The sequence below is a fragment of the Anopheles arabiensis genome, chromosome 2 (assembly GCF_016920715.1).
Source record: "Anopheles arabiensis isolate DONGOLA chromosome 2, AaraD3, whole genome shotgun sequence".
In the NCBI taxonomy this organism is placed as follows: Eukaryota; Metazoa; Arthropoda; class Insecta; order Diptera; family Culicidae; genus Anopheles; species Anopheles arabiensis.
This window is the reverse complement of record NC_053517.1, coordinates 66223452-66239413: the sequence shown is the minus strand read 5'-3', so window position 1 is coordinate 66239413 and position 15962 is coordinate 66223452.

The window sequence follows — 15962 nt, the reverse complement described above, 5'->3', positions numbered from 1 at the left end:
ACGGACCACCTAGTGAAGAATCCGCACCAGAAGTGGCCTTAGACAATAGGCCTATTCAAACAATCCGGGTTAAGTGTAAAACGGGGTGTTGCCTAGACAAGTATCTTCTTCTTTGGCACAACAACCGCTGTTGGTCCATGCCTGCCTGTACCCACTGAATGAAATGAGCTTGTCTTTCAGTGACTTATTGTTACCATAACAGGATAGTCAGTCCTATGTATGGGGGCACGGTCTATTCGGGACTTTAACCCATGACGGGCATGTTGTTACGTCGTACGAGTTGACGACTGTGCCACCAGACCATACAGGACATACAGGACATTACGGTCATGAGGTGAGGCAACAGGTAAAAAGATTTTTACATCATCGGCGTAGAGGAAACATCTATTTTGAGGGAGCACATACAGTCAGTCCAAAAAGTATTCGTCTAGCTGAATATTTTGCAGAAAAAGGCGAATTATGGCCGCAATAGGCATGTGGTGGTAAAAGTAATCATGGGGTTTGATAAAGGGACTATCAATACACACGTACTGCTAAAAAAAAGCATTAAATTAGTGCAATATCAATACATAAAAAACTAAAAAAGTCGTTTGATGGGCGCGCAAAAAGTATTCGTCCATCAGACTTTTGGCATAATATGCGTATGAAAACAAAGGTTATGGAATCAAAAATGTCCTAATCGTATTTCTTATTGCATTTATGACTATTGGTGACTACTTGCACAACGCAAGAACTCATTTGAATCTTTTAAAATGCGTATTTTTTTACCCACTCATCCTACAAGACTTGTTGAAATTATTCTCTGGTGGAAATATTGCATTTCCGGACTACGTGGCCAAGTTCCATTGAAAAAATGGCAACTGATATCATATTGAGAGTCTACCAAATCGTTTTTATCAGTATAGTTTCAGCTGGTTTGGTGTGTTGGGTAAATAACAATGCTCTGTATGTTCTCCCGCTCGACTGATCTTGAAACATGTGGTACTTTTTAAGTAAAATTTCTCAGAGCTGGAACTCAAAGTACTTAAAAACTGCATTAATATGTTTTCCCACCTCGTCTCCTATCATTTTGAATCATTTTTCTAGCTCACCTTACCTCAATGAGCCCTAGTATCATGACTCCATGATGCTACCGTTACACGAGATTTTGATGTTGCATCTTAGTAGACTTTTTTTGCTATGGTAGACATCAGCCGTATGACCTTGGCGATTTAAACATGTTTTAATATGTAAGTAGAGCCTAATTTGAAACAAATTCCTGAATTATTTGATGCAACTTACCAGATTTGGCCACTTTCTGTGTATGGTATTATTCAAACAAACATGTTTGTAACAACTCACTCATTCAAGCTATTACATGATAAGCTACGATGAAATGCAGCATGACCCATCAACCAAATGTTGCCCATATCTTTTCCTTTTCTTATTGGTCATCATGCTTTGGTAATATTCGATTTTTTGGACATTAAACCGCTTCTTTCGTTAAATTAACCGTCAAGAATGGCTGCTTACATAGCAGTTTGTCACACAATTAGGGTCAGAAAAATGGCCAAACTCTGATCAAATGAAGGAACGAGCCCTTCCACACATTTTGTTCCATTAATTTAACTCCCCCGCCTTTAGTGCCTCTCTGACCGCTTGAAGTGCAATTGAAACAACAGAAATGCATTAATTTAGAAGGAAGGCACTAGGCAGATTGATAATAATAAATTTAATTCACGTCTACGTAGTGTTTGTCCAGCGTAAATAATTAAAAAGCTAGATGGACGAATACTTTTTGCGCGCCCATCAAACGACTTTTATTAGTTTTTTTTATGTATTTTGGTTGCTATTGCACTAATTAAATGCTTATTTTTAGCAAAACGTGGTTATTGATGGTCCCTTTATCAAACCTCACTATTACTTTTATCGCCCCATACGTATTGCGGCCATAATTCGCATTTTTCTGTAAAATATTCATCTAGACGAATACTTTTTGGACTGACTTTATACACAATCTTTAACAGATAGTATAAAAAGCATAGGACTTAGCACGCTTCCTTGAGGTACGCCTGAGAGACCTATTAATGTTTCGGAGAAACTATCGTAGACACGTACTTACGTACGTATATTGGCGAAATAATAATGGACTTCACGCTTCACGGCACGACGCTATTTCACGGGATGTCTAGTTGCACGATTAGGCGTAAAATGTTTCAGTCATGTTGATTATGGCTATTTTTTACGGTTCACGGCGTTAAATTGTCTCTATCTGTCAGGTTGCACGGTTGCGCAACAAGGTCAAGTTCGATAGAATTTACAGCACTGGTCGCGAAGCGCTGACACGGCACTGTTCCAAGCCAGCTTCGCGACAACCACAATTCTCTTCTTTTCCTCTTGGCTGGGAAATTACCATCGTTCATCACATCGGTGCACAGTAGGATATACAGTTGACATCCGTTCGTCGAGCGACACGTCAATAATGTGATAGTGGAAGTGGATATCATTACATGCGTGCGAGGCTGATCCTACTACGCTGACGGCGGGCAGTTATAAATCGGAGTAACAAATGCTTGCGTTCCAATCTAACGAATAATAAACATGGCTATCGCTTTATCCATAAATACCTAGTGAGGTAATACTACCAACTACACAGTGGTGATTTAGAAGTGACCGCTAACTGGAAGTTTTACTGGAGTTTTTTTCAACCGGATGTTCGCTAACTTGAGTGCTTCTCAATTAAAAAACACATAAATGTCAAAAAATTTAACTTTCGGAATGTTACGAATAATATTTCATAGCAAATGCTTTTCTCACAAATTTAACCTCTCAGTTAGCGATAATAACAATAGTGGCGGTATTGCATTAAAATACGCTCCATACGATAATTTAACAGTAATTAATTTATTTATGTTATTTTCGAATATTCTCTGGTCTTTTACAAAAGCTTTGAAGCTAAAGGCGACCCCTATTTTATCACCCCTATTTTAAGCCTATTATGCGGTCCGTGGCAACTTTGTGAAGGTTAATATAAATAGTAAATTATTGTGACTATTTTTAAAGAGGATACAAAATTACACTATGTTTCGGGTCTTAAACGCGCGAGAAAAGGAACGCAAACGCAAATAGCGCCCCCTAATGTAGATGTAATGTTTTGCTTTTATGAGACATAAATCAAGGTTACATAATAACAAGCTAAAGAAATGTGTATATTAAGTTAGTATTTTATTATAAAGACTAATTTAGATATAGGCAACGGACAAATGGCCCTCAGCACCATTATATATGAAGCAAAACGCGAACCGAAAAGTTTGAAAACTCCTGCGGTAATTACTGTAATTACCTTGCGGTATCGTGATTCGTTGTCGTAATATTTGTTGTTCAATCGTTTCACACATACTAATATGTTGTCCAGCACATCAATTGCATAAGAGAGCTCCGCGTCGACCAGGGAAAATATTTTGCAAACGGATAAAGCGCATTATAGCTGGTCTGGCCCTATCTGCATAAAGTCGGCTAACTGCGGCATACTCGGAAAGATCTTTATAAAAGGAGGCTGACAATTGTTATCAGGAAAAACAACAGCTATAGAACTAGGAGCTCGTCGGACTACCTAGCACGCATCGAATAAGAGCGATTGAAGGGGGAGAACAACAACCATTTCCAAAGATAAAAGGATAGGTAAAGATATCAATAGACCGTGACGAGCAACCGATTTTCCAACACCCTAGAAGACCACCAATAGCACTTTTGACGAAAATCTAGGATAAAATCCAAGACCTGCTAGAAAAAGATATTTTCGAACCTGTAGAAGGCGGGTGTGAATGGATGTCGCCGATGGTTCCAATCATTAAGGACAATGGTTAATTACGCCTATTCGTAAATATGCGCCGAGCATAACACTACAATGATGGAATGGCATTTAATGCCAACGATTGAAGATTGTTTACCGCGGCTAAAATAATTAGTCGTTTGGACATAAAGTAGGCTTTCCATCTAATTGAACTACACGACATTTATTACTTATATAGGATTGCTCCAGTACAAACGGTAAATGTTTGGAATTGGTATAGCGCCGGAAGTTTTCCAACGCATAATGGAATTTTCGCAATATTTACTAAAAAGGTTGTTAACTACATATATGATACATTGATCTATGCGGATTCAGAAAAAAATACACGACAAGGTGTTAGAAGATGTAATGCGCGTATTGGACGAGAAAGAAATTCTGCTTAATCAAGACAAATGTCTGTTTAGGGTCCTAGTTTTTTTTTTTTTTTTGGGATCTTTCCAAAGTATTACACCAGGCCTAGGAAAGTTAGAAGCAGTTACAGGATATGAATGCGTTTCTTGAATCTGAAATCTTATCTGACACCTAATCTAGATGGGTTCAACCTATGCCCAGTAAGCTCTAACAGCTGTGCTAGTATAAAGCATACATTTATTATCTAGCATTTTTCAAACTTTTTAGATGCGACGACCATTTTCGGTCAAAGCCTTCCTTCCTATAATAGGCTTGGCTAGCAGTAACTTATTAAATGCCCATAGCAGGATAATCATCCCAGCGTTTGGGGGCACGATCTATTCGAGGCTTTTACCCATGCCGATGTTATTGAGTGGTACGAGTTGACGATTGTATCACGAGATTGACTAATTATTTGAATTTCACTTACTATTTAAAACAAATACTTTTTTACACAAACCGTTTACAAGATCACGGCACTCAAACGGTTGTCGAATGGAACAGAATGCTTCGAATCGAATGGCCAAATATTGGAATCATGCCGAGTGCCAAGATCAAGTGGATATCGTGGCATAAAAAATAAATACATTTTATTTTTCGTTGTTCATACTCGCATATTATAATACATCTTTTCCAACCCGCTCTGCCATATGAGTACAGATTTTAATTTGATGATAGTTATTTGTCTAGTTAAGACAAGCAAAATTATAACAAAAAGTATAATAGATGTTACAAATTGCACCATAATGCCAAATGCAACACCATTTTTGGTTTCGCTTATCACGATTTTTATAAACGATACGCGACGAAGTGCGATGAATATTCCTGTGAGCATGGGAGAGTGCACAGGCAACACATACTGTATGCGAGAAAGAGTGAACAGTTATCTTGCATGCAGCAAGCAACAGCCGGACAAAGCCGGTTTTTTTTAAAGAACGGAACGCATGAACACCTTGCTAACAATATTGAAGCGGCAAAGACCGGAACGGAACGGAGTGAACGGAAAGAACGAATTGAACGGAACGGAATGAACGAAACGCAATCAACGGAACGAAATGAACAGAATGAACGGAATGAACGGAACGGAACGGAATGAACGGAACGGAACGGAATGAACGGAAAGAACGGAATGAACGGAACGGAACGATTTTGTATAAAGGATCGGAACGGAACGGCCTACATAAAGAACGGAACTTTTTTACTAGGTTCGGACCGGAACGGCCAACACTAATCTCGATTGTTATCTGACAAGTAAAAATACTTTTTTGACGAAGAGAGCAAATTTTTAGTTGATTTTTAGAGCAATGATGCAGTCAGCAGCAGTTGATATACATAAATTTGAAGAAGTAGTGAAATGACGAAGAACTGGAAAAATTTAAAAAATTTTGCACAGAAATTAGAGAAACATAACAAAAGCGCTGGTTTGCATGACATTGCCAAAAACATTAAAAGGACAATGATACGCCACACGAATACATAATTATAAATTGGTACGATACTTCCTGCGTTTCGCGTTGCAGTTTGTTTTGACAAACAAAGCCATTTCAGATCAATTTGGTAGCAATAGCTGGCATCGCGAAAGAAATGATTAAAAATTAACAGAACGTTAAAAATTAACCAGTTTCGTTAAAAATTGCTAGAATTTGGCATCGCGAACGCATTGAGTTCATTTGTTTATTTTAACGACTGGTCCTATTATTTAGTATTATCCGGCGCTACAACCGCTTTGCGGTCTTGGCCTGCCACAGGAGTGTCCGAAACCGCTCACGGTCTCGCGCCTTTGTCTTCCAGTCTGTTATCCCGGTCTTAATGGCGGACGCCTCCACGCCATCTTGTCACCTCAATTTGGGCCTACCACGCCTCCTCTGTCCTTGTGGACAGCCTTAAAAGACTTTACAGGCTGAGTCGTCCGTTTCCATGCGTACAACATGGCCAGCCCACCGGAGCCTGGCGAGCTTGATACGCTGTACGACAGTGAGGTCGCCGTACATCTCGTATAGCTCGTCATTATAACGGCTCCTCCATTGTCCTTCCACACATACGGGGCCAAGTATCCTTCTGAGCATCTTCCTCTCGAACGCGGCTAAGAGGGTTTCGTCAGATTTGGACAGTGTCCATGTCTCAGAGGCGTATGTGAGTACTGGTACTATATAGGTACTATATAGTCCCAGCTTTGTCCGTCGCGACAGGTTCTTTGAGGTGAACTGCTTTTTCAGGGTGTAGAATCCCGGTTGAGCCGGTCTCGTAGTACAGTCGTCAACTCGTACGACTTAACAACATGCCCGTCATGGGTTCAATCCCCAAATAGACCGCGCCGCCATACGTAGGACTGACTATCCTACTATGGGGGGGAATCAATTAGTCACTGAAAGCCAAAGCCCACAAGTGGGTACAGGCAGGCCTTGACCGACATCGGTTGTTGAGCCAAAGAAGAAGAAGAAGAAGAATCCCGGTTGGCAGCCAGCATCCTTGCGCGCAACTCAGCTTCCATGCTATTGTCGTTGCTGACCTTTGACCCCAGATAGGTGAATTCTGGAACGACTTCAAATGTGCGTTCACCTATCTGCACGTCACGCCTGCGTAGATTCTGATTATTTGTTGGTGGGCCCGCTGATGTTGCCACCATCAGTTTGGTCTTTGCTTCGTTTATCTGCAATCCGAGGCTCTCTGCCGCCTGCTCGATTCCTTGGTAGGCTTCTGCTACATAGGAGAGCCGCAGACCAATGATGTCTATATCATCAGCGTATGCCAGGATCTGGGTTGACTTATAGAAGATGGTTCCCGTAGTCTCCACCCTCGAGTCGCGGATGGCCCTCTCTAGCGCCAGGTTGAATAGGAGACAGGCAAGCCCGTCCCCCTGGCGCAGACTTTTGGTGGTAGCAAAAGGTCCTGAGAGTTTTCCATCCACCCTCATCTGGCATGTGACGTTGGTCATAGTCATTCTAACTAGCCTTTCATTCTAACTAGGTCCTATGCCGTCGTTAAACAAACGACTGTCAAGAGCGTATGCGATACAAATTAACAGTCGTTTAATTATACTGCTCGAATTTTTTCCCCATGTTTGCCTATATGGTATATCGAGCAGTCGTTAACTGTTTTGACGATCGTTTATTTTAACAGGAATGAACAACAAATGAACTCAGTTAAACCAAATTGAACTTAAAACGACTGTTAAAATGTGTTCATTTATTCGCAATGCCGGCTAATGTCTCGAGTCAACGAAAGAAGTCTCTAACAAGCTTGTGTAATACCGATTTTGATTCAGTTCGTGTAGCGCGGTTTTGTTGGATACTTTTCCGTTTGAATCAGATAATCGACACTATAGTCGAAATATAGCAAAAGTTCGTGTAATGTAGCATTTAATGGTAAGTAATAGTCAGAAAATAAATTATTTTATTTGATATCGACTTAAGGTCCACGTATCTCAGAGACTACTTGTACTAATTATGATGTAAGTACAGTAGAACGTCGATTATCCGGGCACCTCGGGACCGGACGGTTGCCAGTTAATCGATTTGCACGGATAATCGTCCAAAAAATGTCAAATTCATATAAAAATTGTAAGATTCACTAGTTTTATGATTAATTCACATTGAAATAATCGATCAATCTGTGGCGACCACGGTGTGGCCCTACCACTGTTCGGAGCTGACCTCCGGTTGTACACACCGCACACGGTTGCTGGTACTCTTGGAACGCATCACATAAAGCCTACCACTACTTTCTGTTAACCGGAGCCAGATTGCAATTTCCCTTCGTATGCTTGCGCGTCCTGCCGATAAAAATTGACGATTCTGTCAATTGTTTCAATGTGCTGTTCGCCATGGACGTAAAATACGTACGGATTGACGATGCACGTAACACTTACCATTGTGGAATACGGCAAAACATGACTCGAAAAGGAGGTAGAGTTTTTTAGGCAGACATTTTTGTCGACGTTCCGACGACTGCTCTGTGGGCTGTGGCTCATCACCATTTCGGGATATCGCTCCTCTCGTTGCTTCTCTTCTGATGAGCAAAGGCGTAGCAGTGAACAAGAGGGTGGGTCCTGGTGTAATTTCTTGCGGCTAGATGAAATCGATAGAGAATTTTTGATATTGTCACTGCCCGCGATCAATACGAGCTGTCTCACTCTAACTAGATCCGGAAGCGTCAGTTTGTAGTTCTTATTAATGCTTTGCACAAAGGGCTCATAGTCTGTATCGAAGGTGACCATCGGTTCGACAATTTCGCATTTGAACAGCTTTAACGGTTCGTTCGTTCGAGGAATGTTTTCACCTCCTCGCCAAACGTCTACCAGCAGCTATCAATTCGAGTGGGCGGATCGCGATATAATTGCTTCGACAGTGCGTATAATTCTTCTGGTCGATCTTTGCTTCGCTTTGGGTTTATCATACTGGTGTCCCCATTATACAGCTTAATTCTTTGACCGCTGGCCTGACGTCACAGTTTTTCGAGTGAGCACGTAGCGCACAACAAAAAAGAGAGATGCGAACAACAATTTCTCGTGCGACTGTACTCAAACTTTTGTTTCATTGCCATAAGCGGAGTAACACAAGTCGTTCTCGTTCTTTCTTTCCTACCTCATTCGTTCTCAAGAGAATCATTGAGCGTTTGATACAAAGCTTGATATCGCGCCGCTTAAAGTGTTAAGTGATGTATGGACAAATGTATGGACAAATGGTTTGATTAAATGTATGGACAAATGGTTTGCTTACCTGTTCATGACACACTTCGGTGTACGTTAAAGAATTAAGCTGCGATGAAGCTCAAGTTCATGTAATAAACGAAACAACGGGTTTCTATGGATCCAATCTTGTAATAGTTATCAATATCCCCCGAAAAAGCGTATACATTCACCAACTATTCCATAATACAGGCAAATTGAAGGTTTAGGTTTAGGTTAAGTACACACTTATTCGACAACACGAGTTATGTCATGACGAGAAATGTCATTTTGCTCTGAACAACTTCACCTTGCCATTTCAAAACACCTTGGGATAAACCCACCTGTATAATAAACCCACTTTGAGGCCCGTGGCAGCGCTCAGGGCGGTGGCAACGCTCATCGGATGCGATTTTATCGGACGCGATTCATATGGGATTTGACAGATAACGTCGGACGTGCGATTTCGTCGTCCGACGTTACCATACAAAAATTTGACAGGCCGTCCGATAAAATCGCATGCGAAAAAGCGTTGCCACCGCCCTCATTCAATACGATTTTATCGGACAAGATTTATATGGGATTTGACAGAAAACGTCGGACGTGCGATTTCAAAGTGGGTTCATTACAAAATGGGTAGAAAGGAGGTGTCGTCATACAGAACAATTGGGTATCGAGGCTTTAGAAAAAAAAACACAAAACCAGGATCGACGGCAGTTGTCAAATGCGACGAATGTTGCTGATATTTGGATATGATAAATGGATTGTTTTCGTTCAATAAACATTTGTTTAGCATTAAAAATTTGTATTTTGCATCCACAATCCATAAATCGGCATTTTACACGTTATAATGCAGCTGCTGCCTGTAAACAAATATCGACGGCTGTTGTCAAACTGAATCTCAAAATGGCAACATGCCAGACGCTAAGGCCCGTGGCAACGCTCATCGGATGCGATTTTATCGGACGAGATTTATATCGGATTTGACAGATAACGTCGGACGTGCGATTTCGTCGTCCGACGTTATCTGTCAAATCCCATATAAAAATTTGACAGGCCGTCCGATAAAATCGCATGCGAAAAAGCGTTGCCACCGCCCTAAGAAGACACCTCCTCTATATTCCACCTTGCCTATACCCACTTTGGTATTACCGTCCAATAGACATAGAGCGTCAACGTCGCGCGCGACGAAAATAGCTCAAAATTTCACTCTGTGCAGATCAAAGTAGCTCATTTGACTCAGTCAACCAACTTGTTTTGTATATGAAAACACACAAAAATAGGTTAAAATGTGTTCAGATCTAATTTTTAATGTTTGGCATTAATCTGGCTTGTAATAAAACTAGATAACTCGATTATTTCGGATGAAGCAAAACTGTCGCGCGAGACGAGTAGCTCTGTTTGCAAAATTGAGCTACTTTTTTCGCGCGCGACGTTGTCGCTGTAAGTCTATTTGGACGGTAATACCAAAGTGGGTATAGGCAAGGTGGAATATAGAGGAGGTGTCTTTTTAGCGTTTCGCATGTTGCCATTTTGAGATTCAGTTTGACAACAGCCGTCGATATTTGTTTACAGGCAGCAGCTGCATTATTATGTGTAAAATGCCGATTTATGGATTGTGGATGCAAAATACAAATTTTTAATGCTAAACAAATGTTTATTAAACGAAGACAATTCATTTATTCTATCCAAATATCAGCAACATTCGTCATATTTGACAACTACCGTCGATTTTGGTTTTGTGCTTTTTTCTAAAGCCTCGATGCCCAATTGCTCTACATGACGACACCTCCTTTCTACCCACTTTGGAGGGCTGGAGGGAGAAATAGCAAATTGTGTGCGATTTGACATAACAATACTCAATGATGGCGCCCGGAAAACGCGCTAATAAATCATCTTCTTAATATAAACACTTATGAAGCGCTGTTGTGAGTTGAGCGGTGGTCGAGGTGGATTTAAAAATATCAGGTGGTGGACTCTAGTGCATTTTTAAAATTTGTCATTTGACGTAAGTGTCGTGATCGTCACACATTTCAATTATTTACTTGGTTCGAATTATCGTACCTTTATTCATTTTTTTTTACGCTCAACCGATCTCGTTGCAATCAACCACAAGACCGACTCGAGGCACCTTTATTTCTCCCTGTCGCCTGACTTGTTTTCTCTCCCTGATCTCACGATCTGTCTCTCTCTCACACTCTCTCTCTCTCGATTCATTCTCGGAGTTCACTCTCTCTTGATCCCAGCTACCGCTAGCTACCGGTAGACGTCCGTCTCCTTTTCCGCGTGCCTTCTCCATCTCTATCTCTGCTTTCGTCCAATCTCTCCTCTCTCATCCTCATTTTTGCATGTTTCAATATTTTTCGCTCTCTCTGATTTCACTTAACTTCTCTCTCCCACTCTTGATCCCTACATTACACAATAATTAGTACAGGTTCCCGAGAAAACGGGACCTCTACTCAATATTGTTAAGGTGTCAATTCAAGTATCAAACTATCCATACGTAAACACAACAACTACGTGTAAACGCGGCCTCATGAACTTTGTATATATACACTTGGATTTCAATAAAACTGTGTATTGGCATGCTAGCTGTTCTCGGTGTCAATTCATTTCGATCACATATCACAACAAATATCTAATAAAAAAAAATATTTTTAAATTAAATGCTACATTATACGGACGTCACACGAGGCGTAAACTCAAAAAGTTTACGCTTGATTTGTATGGGAGAGCGTAAACTTCCTGTCAAAAGATTTCAGGGTTGCATGGCTGAAATCCAGCCCGCTGCGCAAAGCGACCGAAAACTTCTCAAACTCAAACTGCAAACATATTTCACAGCGCATGGCTGTGAAATATTTCGCATTCAGAATTGTTGCAAATTTATAAATGAAATATTTTGAAATTTTCAGCACTGAAATTTTTGGATTGATATATTTCTTTGATCGGAATCCAAGCGTTTTCCCTGACATTTCTACTCGCTTTCTCGATCGCTTTTGGCGGAAAGCGATCGAAAATCCGAGCTACAAAACTGCTCGATTTTGTCGTGCGGGAGTTTACACCAAAGTTTACGATTCGTGTGACGTCCGTATTACACGAACATTTGCTATCCCGCACGACAAAATCGAGCAGTTTTGTAGCTCGGATTTTCGATCGCTTTCCGCCAAAAGCGATCGAGAAAGCGAGTAGAAATGTCAGGGAAAACGCTTGGATTCCGATCAAAGAAATATATCAATCCAAAAATTTCAGTGCTGAAAATTTCAAAATATTTCATTTTGTAAAAGTTTGGAAAATGTATATACGTGTAAACGCTACTTGATGTCACGGTACGTGTATATTAGCATTAGGTTATTTTTGACAGCTGCCATTAGAACAGAATAAAAAGCGAACGAATCAGGATGCCAAATCGAAGTGACTACAATTTAATCGATTTTACATCTCAGAAGTGGGATATTGAGCCCAAAATGTCCGTAGATGACCAGAGAGTGACTAAGGATGAGATGCTGTGCGCACTCCAGTCGGCCGAAATAACCGTGCCATGTACGGCAACACTGATGCAGATCCGTGCTCTCTATAAGGAAGCGTACCCTAGCTCGCAACAAAATGGCGATTCCAACGACACCATGTGCAACGCAGCTATTGCCGAAAGTAAAGAAGAGAGCGTCACCCAGATCATGAAAACTGATGTGATCAAAGAAAACGACGAAGCTGCAGCAGAAATTGTGCTCCTAAAGCAAAAATGTGAGATACTTGAACTGCGGAACAAATTAGCAGCGCTTGAGAGCCAAAGTCGTGAATACTCCAATACAGCTAGATTGCTTCATCCGGAAGAGGTTAAGCAGATTATTCCGATGTTTGGAGAGGGTGCCAGTTTCTTGCAGTGGATAAAAACGGTAAACCACAGTGCTGAAGTTTATGGTTGGACCGACCAAATGACATTGATGTACGCTAGCAGTCAGCTAACTGGCGCTGCAAAGGAGTGGTACAGTGGTTTCCGGCATTCTGTAACATCGTTTAAAGAATTTGCCGAAGGAATGGGAAAAGCTTTCCCAGACACGCATAATGAAGCTGCTATTCACAAGAAGCTGTTGCATACATTCAAAAGGAATGATGAGTCCTACGCCGCCTACATCTTTCGTGTACATGCCCTTGGAACAACTGGGAACGTGAGTAACGCAGCGATTATAACATACATCATCCGAGGACTATCGCGCGATCCCATGTATGACAACTTAGTGGCGAAAGAATATCGTGATGTGTATGATCTGATTGATCATGTAAACCGATGCGAGATGCATTACCAAATGCGTGAACCACCGTCATCCCCACTCGTCCACAACCTTCAAGCCGTTTTACATCGATGCTGAAAACCAACACCAAACCAGCCAATGGGCGAGAAGAAATGGTGCGATGCTACAATTGTTCGAGTTTCGGCCATTTTTCCAACCAGTGCCGAAAACCACGTCAGTCTGCCCAACTATGTTTCTTGTGTGGAAGCCCTGATCACAAGAAACAAGACTGCCCGAACGTTGCCCAGAGGATGCCTGCCGCTATATTTGCACCGTGCGATCAGCAGAGTTTCCAACATCAGTGTCCGGCATCCCGATTGCCTCATTCCGGTGGCAATGATTACTCACATCTGAACCTGTCGATGGCTGCTGCAGCAGAAAACAATTACGGAGATGATAATGGAAATCAAGTGACTGGTTCAGGAGCTAGGATCGATCCAATTCAGGAGGTAAGTGTCGCATTGCTGAATGATAATGAATTAAGCGCAACGCAATCACGTGTGTTTTGTTTGTTTGATTCTGGCAGCCCTAAAAGTTTCATCAGTGAACAACTTGTGCCAAACATCAAACATACTCCTCAATTTTCGGGATTCTGTGGATTAGGCAAGCAGCAGCTTACATCTTTGGGCCATGTGAACATTAGAATAAAATTTCGAAATATCAACGTTTCCCATTCCTTTATGATACTGCCAAAACAACAAACAGCATGGCCCTTGATTGCAGGAAGGGACTTATTAAAAAAGATGAACATCCATTTACATTACCTTTGTTATCGTTATTCTCAAGACAATCTGATGAACTTACTAAAAGAAAATAAATCTACTCTTGCAACACACGTGAAAGCGCGCCTTAATTCATTGGGGATTTTTAAAACTAATTCGAAGGATGAGGCAGACATTTGGACGCAATCTATTTTCCAATCAGACCAGAAAAGATACGATAGTGTTGATGAACATAATCAGACCAACGATAGTGGTACGGAGGCTGAGAGTATTTTGAGGACTTTTTCAGAGTTATGTGCTATTGATATTAGTAAGGAAGCGAACACATTGGATATAGGAAACGAATTGAGTGAAGACCAGATGTGTCTGATAGCTTCATGTGTGGAAAATAACTATCTTCAGCCCTTAAATGAAACTATTCTTGAATCACAACATTCAATGAAAATAAGTGTTACAAATGATACTCCAATATTCTGTAAACCTAGGCGGTTGTCTTTTGCCGAACGCAATCAGGTTCGTGATATAGTTAAAAATTATTAGAAAAACAAATTATTCGACCCAGCAATTCACCTTACGCATCTGCTATTGTGTTAGTACGGAAGAAAAATGGTGAGGTACGAATGTGTGTTGACTACCGTCCGTTAAATAAGATAACAATTCGTGATAACTATCCAATACCTTTGATTGACACTTGCCTCGAACACCTAAGCGGTAAACGGTATTTCACTCTCTTAGATCTCAAAAGCGGCTTTCATCAAATTAAGATGCACGAAGATTCTATTAGTTACACTGCCTTTGTAACACCTGACGGACAGTATGAATATCTGAAAATGCCATTTGGGCTAAAAAACGCTCCATCAGGATTTCAAAGATTCATTAACTCAGTACTGCGAGAATTCATCGACGAAGCCAAACTAGTCGTCTATCTTGACGACATAATCATAGCGTCAAAGACGTTTCAAGATCATTTAGAAACTCTAGGTGCTGTTTTAAAAACTCTTAGGAAGAATGGATTGGAACTGCGTATTGACAAATGCAAATTTGGGTGCAGTAACTTGGATTACCTTGGTTACTATGTAAACTCAAAGGGAATTCAACCAAGCAACTACCACATTAAGGCTATCCAAAATTACCCAGTGCCTAAAACCTCAAAGGAAGTTCAGCGTTGTCTTGGTTTGTTTTCCTATTTTAGACGATTCGTCCCGTCTTTCTCGAACATTGCAAAACCTTTGAGCAATCTACTTAAAGAAAAAGTGTCTTTCCAATTTGATGAAGCATGTATGAACGCATTTAATGAATTGAAAACCAAATTAATTAATGCTCCTGTGTTGGCAATTTATGATCCTTCTCGAGAAACAGAACTACATTGCGATGCCAGCACAGTTGGATTTGGCTCGGTTTTACTTCAAAAGCAAGATGATGGGAAATTCCATCCCGTGGCATAGTTTTCGAAAACTGCTTCTTCTAATGAGTCCAATCTTCACAGCTACGAGTTAGAAACTTTGTCAGTGATTTACGCCTTGAAGCGTTTTCATGCATATGTGCATGGTATCCCTATAAAGATAGTAACCGATTGTAATTCCCTAGTGGAAACTTTGAAGAACAGGAACTGCTCCGCCAAAATTGCAAGGTGGTCCCTGTTCTTAGAAAACTATGAATACACTATGCAGTATCGCCCTGGAACAGCAATGGGTCACGCTGATGCACTTAGTCGCTCCAAAATGGCAGGTGCTGTTGACGAGTTGGATCTCGACATTCAGTTGCAGATAGCTCAGGGCCGAGATCCTACATTAGTTCATCTAAGAACCGAACTAGAAACAAAACCAATTCCAGGGTACACACTACTGGATGGTGTGATATATCGTCAATCCCCTGAAAGCAAATTGCAATTGATCGTTCCAAAAGAACTGATAAAAAATGTGATTAGAAGCACTCATGAAAGCATAGGCCATTTAGGTGTTGACAAGTGCTGTTCACAAATCGCCAAACACTATTGGTTTTCAGGTATGAAAAATCAGGTACAAAATTTCATTCAGAATTGCCTTAAATGTATACTTTTCTCT